Source organism: Procambarus clarkii, chromosome 34, assembly GCF_040958095.1.
Source record: "Procambarus clarkii isolate CNS0578487 chromosome 34, FALCON_Pclarkii_2.0, whole genome shotgun sequence".
NCBI lineage: Eukaryota > Metazoa > Arthropoda > Malacostraca > Decapoda > Cambaridae > Procambarus > Procambarus clarkii.
This window is the reverse complement of record NC_091183.1, coordinates 28,568,993-28,577,218: the sequence shown is the minus strand read 5'-3', so window position 1 is coordinate 28,577,218 and position 8,226 is coordinate 28,568,993.

Below are 8,226 nucleotides of genomic sequence, written 5' to 3'. Positions count from 1 at the left end.
ATGAATTAGACATGCATATAGTGATTATGAAGTGATATTTTGAGAGAGTAAATGTTTTGAGAGAACATTTAAAAAAACTCACAAGAAAAGGGGCTTCTTATATTTTAGGGATGATGTGTACAGTAAGCATATTCTCATCTTTACTGTACATACAAAATATAGCATTCTGATGGGGCAAAGATTAATTGTTGTACCATCAGGACATTATAGTGTACTTACCTAGTTGTGCTTGTGGGGGTTGAGCTTTGGCTCTTTGGTCCCACCTCTCAACTGTCAATCATCTAATGTACAGGTTCCTGGGCCTATTGGGCTCTATCATATCAACACTTGAAATTGTGTATGGAGTCAGCATCCACCACAACACTTCCTAATACATTCCATTTGTCTACTACTCTGACACTGAAAAAATTCTTTCTAATGTCTCTATGGCTCATTTGGGCACTGAATTTTCACCTGTGTCCCCTAGTATATGTGCCCCCTTGTATTAAATAGTCTGTCTTTATCTACCCTGTCAATTCCTCTGAGAATCTTGTATGTGGTGATCATGTTCCTCTAACTTTTCTGTCTCCCAGTGACGTGAGGTTTAATTCCTGTAGTCTTTCCTCGTAGCTCATACCCCTCAGTTCGGGTATTAGTTTGGTGGCAAACCTTCGAACCTTTTCCAGTTTAGTCTTATGCTTGACTAGATATGGACTCCATGCTGGAGCCGCATACCCCAGGATTGGTCTGACATGTGTGGTATACAAAGTTCTGAATGATTCCTTACACAAGTCTCTAAAGGCTGTTCTTATGATAGCCAACCTGGCATATGCCGCTGATGTTATCCTCTTGATATGGGCTTCAGGGGACAGGTCTGGCATGATATCAATCCCGAGGTCTTTTTCTCTCTCTCTGACTCTTGAAGTATTTCATCTCCCAAATGATACCTTGTATCTGGTCTCCTGTTCCCTACACCTATCTCCATTTCATTACATTTGCTTGGGTTAAACTCTAACAACCATTTGTTTGACCATTCCTGCAGCTTGTCCAGGTTTTCTTGAAGCCTCTAGCTGTCCTCATCTGTCTGAATCTTTCTCATAATTTTGGCATCTTCAGCAAACATTGAGAGGAATGAGTTTATATCCTCTGGGAGATCATTTACGTATATCAGAAACAGAATAGGTCCGAGTACAGAACCCTGTGGGGCTCAACTGACTTCACGCCAATCTGAGGTCTCACCCCTCACTGTAACTCTCTGCTTTCTATTGCTTAGGTACTCCCTTATCCACTGGAGCACCCTGACTGTCACTCATGGCTGTTTTTCTAGCTTATGCATGAGCTTCTTATGGGGTACTGTGTCAAAGGCTTTCTGACAGTCCAAGAAAATGCAGTTGGCCCATCCTTCTCTTTCTTGCTTAATCTTTGTCACCTGATCGTAGAATTCTATTAAGCCTGTAAGGCAAGATTTACCCTCTCTGAACCCATGTTGGCAATTTGTCACGAAGTCCATTCTCTCCAGATGTGTTACTAGGTTTTTCTGTTTGTATGTACAGTAAAGACAAGAAATGCTCGCCGTAGGTGTTTCCACTAAAAAGTTGTAAGAACCCTCTTTTCTTGCAGGGTTTCTTTATGTTCCCTCAGAAAGGGTGAGAAAACCTAGAACCCTGACAACTCATACAAGCACCAATAAACATTTTTTTTTATACTTAATTAACCCTTAAACTGCGCATGGCGTATATATATGCCATGAGTAACATGTCCCACGGTGTGCATGGCGTATATATATACGCCATAGGGTGCCAGGCACAACTCAAATTCAATTAGCACAATTGCAGCTACAAGAATTATATGAACATGTTTGCTGATGATGCTAAGATAATAGGAAGGATAAGAAATTTAGATGATTGTCATGCCCTTCAAGAAGACCTGGACAAAATAAGTATATGGAGCACCACTTGGCAAATGGAATTTAATGTTAATAAATGTCATGTTATGGAATGTGGAATAGGAGAACATAGACCCCACACAACCTATATATTATGTGAAAAATCTTTAAAGAATTCTGATAAAGAAAGAGATCTAGGAGTGGTTCTAGATAGAAAACTATCACCTGAGGACCACATAAAGAATTTTGTGCAAGGAGCCTATGCAATGCTTTCTAACTTCAGAATTGCATTTAAATACATGGATGGCGATATACTAAAGAAATTGTTCATGACTTTTGTTAGGCCAAAGCTAGAATATGCAGCTGTTGTGTGGTGCCCATATCTTAAGAAGCACATCAACAAACTGGAAAAGGTGCAAAGACATGCTACTAAGTGGCTCCCAGAACTGAAGGGCAAGAGCTACGAGGAGAGGCTAGAAGCATTAAATATGCCAAAACTAGAAGACAGAAGAAAAAGAGGTGATATGATCACTACGTACAAAATAGTAACAGGAATTGATAAAATCGACAGGGAAGACTTCCTGAGACCTGGAACTTCAAGAACAAGAGGTCATAGATTTAAACTAGCTAAACACAGATGCCGAAGAAATATAAGAAAATTCACCTTCGCAAATAGAGTGGTAGACGGTTGGAACAAGTTAAGTGAGAAGGTGGTGGAGGCCAAGACCGTCAGTAGTTTCAAAGCGTTATATGACAAAGAGTGCTGGGAAGACGGGACACCACGAGCGTAGCTCTCATCCTGTAACTACACTTAGGTAATTACACTTAGGTAATTACGGGGTTCCCATCAGATTCCTCGGGGCTCTAGTAAACAGATGCCACATTTAAAAAAAATCTTGGGCAATATTCTCCGGTGTGAGCCACAGTACTATTGGAGCAACCAATGCTGGCGCAAGCAGCATGAGCTAACAGCATTGCTGTTCAGCTTGTGACCACAGCATCGCCTAAAAATGTCAAAATAAATATGTAACTATTATTTAGTGATGACAATATTTCAGATAACTCCTGACTGTGATAAAAATGACCAGGATTGTGATAATAGCAGGATTGTTGTGATAATTAGCACTGTGTGGGAGTAGTAATGCTGTGGGAGGGAGGGAGATAGAGTCGTTTACTGACTGTGTGACCACCTGTTATTGTTTGCATTCACCATGCCAGCTCAGTGGTTCTCTATGGTGAACACAAATGTAGATACTTATATATAATGTGTGTATTAGTGTAATAACAGCAAAAGGATTATGTTGGAGCAACCATTTGGGTGACGGATGTGGCGTCGTCTGCATGACTTGTCTAGCTGTATAGAGGGTGGCCACTACAAGCTTAGGTGTACAGTTACGGTGCATACAACATGTAGATTTTGTACTTATATATAATGTGTGTATACAGTGTAATAACACCCCAAACAGTATTGTTGGGGGAGAAATTTAGTGCGCCTGACCTTGAATGAGTGAGGGAGGCAGCCGCCAGCTGTGCAACCTGTCCTCTTAAAAAGAACGTCGCTTTTGGCCGTTTGCCCTGTACTGTACATGGCCGAATATGGACGTACAGTAATTTGAAAATGAAAAAAAAATTAAAATAAATTTGGGATTTTTTTTTTCAACAACAGTAAGTTAACCCTTACACTGCTCAGGGGTCCTTGGGACATTTACACCCCTGTGCGCAAGAAAAAAAAAAATTCAAAAAATTTTTTTCGTCTTCTAAACATGTTAATTTGTGTCCCCTGAGCACGGAAAAAATAAAAAAAAAATCGTAGGTGACATATTTTGGGCGCAATTGACCGAGGAAGTCTGGCAAAAAGTGGGCGTTGACAGAGCGGTCGTCAGACCCGGTCAGCGTCACCCGCGTTGACAGATGGGAGTTGCCACAAAGATATTATTACCTAATTGTTTCAATGTCTCCGATTGATTTTTTCTTAGTTTTTTTGCAGTAATATTATTCAATAGTGTGTATTGTAATATATTTATATAATAAAAGTGGTTAATAATCGCTATACTCAAAAGTATGATGTGCATATTAGTGATTCAATTATTATGTTTATAAAACTATAAACAAATAGTTTTGCTGCTATTACACTCTATACACAGGTTATATATAAGTATTGGCATGTTTTGGTCACCATAACAAACCACTAAGTTGGTATTGAGAGTCGAAAAGCAACGAGGAGTTACCGCCACACACCAGCCAGCCACTCGCTGCCACTCCCTCAACACACGCACTAAACTTTCTCCCCCAACAATACCAGTTGTGGTGTTATTACACTATATACAGACGTTATATATAAGTATGTGTATATTTTGTTCACCACAACTGTACAGCTAAGCTGATATAGTTAGTTCAGGCACTAAGAGTCGTCGCTATACACAGATGGCGGCTGGCGGCTCCCTCACTCATTCAAGGTCACACGCACTAAACTTTCCCCCCCAACAATACCATTTGTGGTGTTATTACACTATATACAGACGTTATATATAAGTATGTATATATTTTGTTCACCACAACTGTACAGCTAAGCTGATATAGTTAGTTCAGGCACTAAGAGTCATCGCTATACACAGATGGCGGCTCCCTCACTCATTCAAGGTCACACGCACTAAACTTTCTCCCCCAACAATACCAGTTGTGGTGTTATTACACTATATACAGACGTTATATATAAGTATGTGTATATTTTGTTCACCACAACTGTACAGCTAAGCTGATATAGTTAGTTCAGGCACTAAGAGTCGTCGCTATACACAGATGGCGGCTGGCGGCTCCCTCACTCTTTCAAGGTCACACGCACTAAACTTTCTCCCCCAACAATACCTTTTGCAGTGTTATTACCCTATATACACATATTATATATAAATATCTACATGTTTTATGCACCGTAACTGTACACCTAAGCTTGTAGTGCGCCCAAAGAGCATAGTGGCCACCCTCTAAACAGCTAGACAAATCGTGCAGACGACATCACCTCCGTCACCCATATGGCTCCTCCCAGCATAATCCTTTTGCTGTTATTACACTAATACACACACATTATATATAAGTATCTACATTTGTGTTCGCCATAGAGAACCACTGACCTGGTATGGTGAATGCAAACAATAACAGGTGGCCACACAGTCAGTAAACGATGCTGTCTCCCTCCGTCTCTCAGCATCACTCCTCCCACAGTGCTAATTATTACAACAATCCTGCTATTATCACAACCCTGGTTATTTATATCACAGTCGTTGGTCATCTGTAATATTGTCATCGCTAAATAATAACAATTATATATTTATTTTGACATTTTTCGGCGATGCTGTGGTCACAAGCTGAACATCAATGCTGTTCGCTCATGCTGCGTGCGCCGGCCTTGGTTGCTTCAACAGTACTGTGCCTCTCACACCTGAGAATATTGCCCACGATTTTTTTTTTAAAATGGCATCTGTTTACAAGAGCCCTGAGGAAGCTACTGTGAACCCCGTGTAGCCGTGGGCCATTTGAATCAGGCCTGGCACCCTATGGCGTATATATACGCCATGCGCACCATGGGACATGTTACTCAGGGCGTATATATACGCCATGCGCAGTTTAAGGGTTAAGGGTCCTCTGATAGGTTAGGTGGGCAGGCAATTCTCATAAGTTTCAAAACGGTATGAAAAACGTTAATGGAAAGTTTCCTCTTCTAAGCTTGCCGAGTAGGTCGGACAACTCAAACAGAAAACGGAACAGTACGTCACTTTTGTGAGTCAATTTAATTTCAAATTATGTCCAAATTTGGCCGTAGCGCGCATACGAGCGAAAAGTGACGTTATTTTTAAGAGGACGGGTTGAGCTGTGAGTGTAGCGATGTCTCTTAGTTCCTGAACTAACTATATCAGCTTAGTTGTACAGTTGTGGTGAACAAAACATGTAGATACTTATATATAATGTGTGTATATAGTGTAATAACTGCAAAACTATTTGTTTATTGTTTTATGAACGTAATAATTGAAGCACTAATATGAACACCATACTTTTGAGTATACCAATGATTCACACATTTTATTATATAAATCTATCACACTACACACTATTGAATAATATTACTGCAAAAAAAAAAAAAAAAAATCAGAGACATTGAAATAATTAGATAATAATATCTTTACGGCAACTCCCACCTCTCAGCTTGGATGACACTGACCGCCTCTGACGACCTCTCTGTCAATCCCACATTTTGCCAGACTTCCTCGGCCTATTGCGCCCAAAATATGTCACCTACGATTTTTTTTCCCGTGCTCAGGGAACACAAATTAACATTTTTAGAAGACATTTTTTTTTCATGAGCATAGGGGTGTAAATCTCCTCAGGACCCCTTATCAGCTTAAGGGTTAAGGTTTATAGAGGAGTAGACAAACATTCCTAGAGAACTGTACATGGAACCCCCAAAAAATAATGTGAGATGCATGGTGGCAATATATGACCTGAGTGATACCACTACTCCGGTCCTTAATCCTGCATGTCTTTCTGTACTTCCAACACTGCAAATATTTGAATTGTTTTTGTTATAAATCCATATTCAAGTTCATAGAGCATATATCTAGATTTAACACTTACAGTATTTGAATAATGTTTTCAATCCTACAATGTTCTTTTCTCTATTTATCCTCGACATTTGAGTAATGTGTGAACATTTAAAAAGACTTCCCCCACACAGAAATATAAGGGGCACATGCACAAATTAGTTTTCCCTTGGAGAACTCCACTGGCAATCTTTTCAAACACAATACACTACATCAATACTTTTTTAACCCTCAAACCGCGCATATCATATATAAATGATATCAGTGACAAAACCGAAACCGCGCACATCATTTATATATGATTTCGTGTCTAGCGCTATAATTTAAACGCCCCGCCTGGGATAGGGGCAGCTATAGTACAGCCACGACCAATAGTTGCCAGATGCCACCTAGAAAAAAAATCCAGGCCAACATTCTTGGGTTTACAGCGTCAGTATCGAGCAAGCCACCAAGGCTGGCGCACGCAGCACGAGCTCACAGCACCGCTGTTCAGCTTGTGACCACAGCATCGCCTACAAATACCATAATATAAATGATACTGCTATTATTTAGCAGTGATAGTATTACTGAAGCCCCCTGACTGTGATAAAACTGACCAGGATTCTGATAATAGCAGGATTGTGGTGATATTTAGCGCTGTGCTCCATGGACAACAACACTCACATAACCAAATAAAACTCTACAAGGATGGGGGTATACCGTCAACTGACTTAGAAATGGCAAATGAATTTAATAGTTTCTTTTCATCGGTTGGTGCTAATCTTGCCAGTAAAATCCCACAGACTCAGACACATATTAACACATATCTCTCAGGCAGCTATCCAAACTCTCTTTTCCTTTCACCAATCAGCCCGGCAGATGTTGTGTCCATCATACATTCTCTAAAAACCAAGGCAGGGAACACCAGTGAAATTCCGTCCATTGTGTACAAGAGAGCCTCCCATGCCCTTGCCCCACCCATAGCACTACTGTTCAACAAATCTATAGTGTATCACACCTTCCCTGATATCCTCAAAAAAGCAAGAGTAACGCCAGTCCATAAAGGAGGCAATCCGGCGGACATAAACAATTATAGACCAATATCAAATCTACCCATTCTATCAAAAATATTTGAAAAAATTATTTACAAACAGCTCTATTCCTACCTCGTAAAATTCGACATACTCAGCCCCTGCCAGTTTGGCTTCCGGTCCCAAAAGAGTACCAATGATGCAATCATTAGTCTCCTTGACATTATCTACTCAGCCCTTGACAAAAATGAGTTTCCGATTGGACTCTTCATTGACCTAAGAAAAGCCTTTGATACTGTTAATCACAACTACCTCTTACTTAAACTCCAGCATTATGGAATCCGAGGCCTTGCCCTTGACTACATCCGATCCTATCTTAGTGACAGACACCAATATGTAACCATCAATGATACAACTTCTTCCACTCTACCAATTACCGTTGGAGTGCCACAGGGCAGCATCTTAGGACCTCTTCTATTTCTTATATATATAAACGATCTGCCTAATGTCTCTAATATTCTCAAACCTATATTGTTTGCTGACGATACTACCCTTATCTACACAAACCTCAACCCACATACACTAAATAATGTTGTGAATAATGAATTAAAAAAAGTCCACATATGGATGTCAACGAACAAACTAACATTAAACATCGAAAAGACTTACTACATCTTATTTGGAAGCAAATCATCAAATGCAATTCAGCTACAGATAGACAACATTAACATCAGTAATAAAAATGATGGCAAGTTTCTTG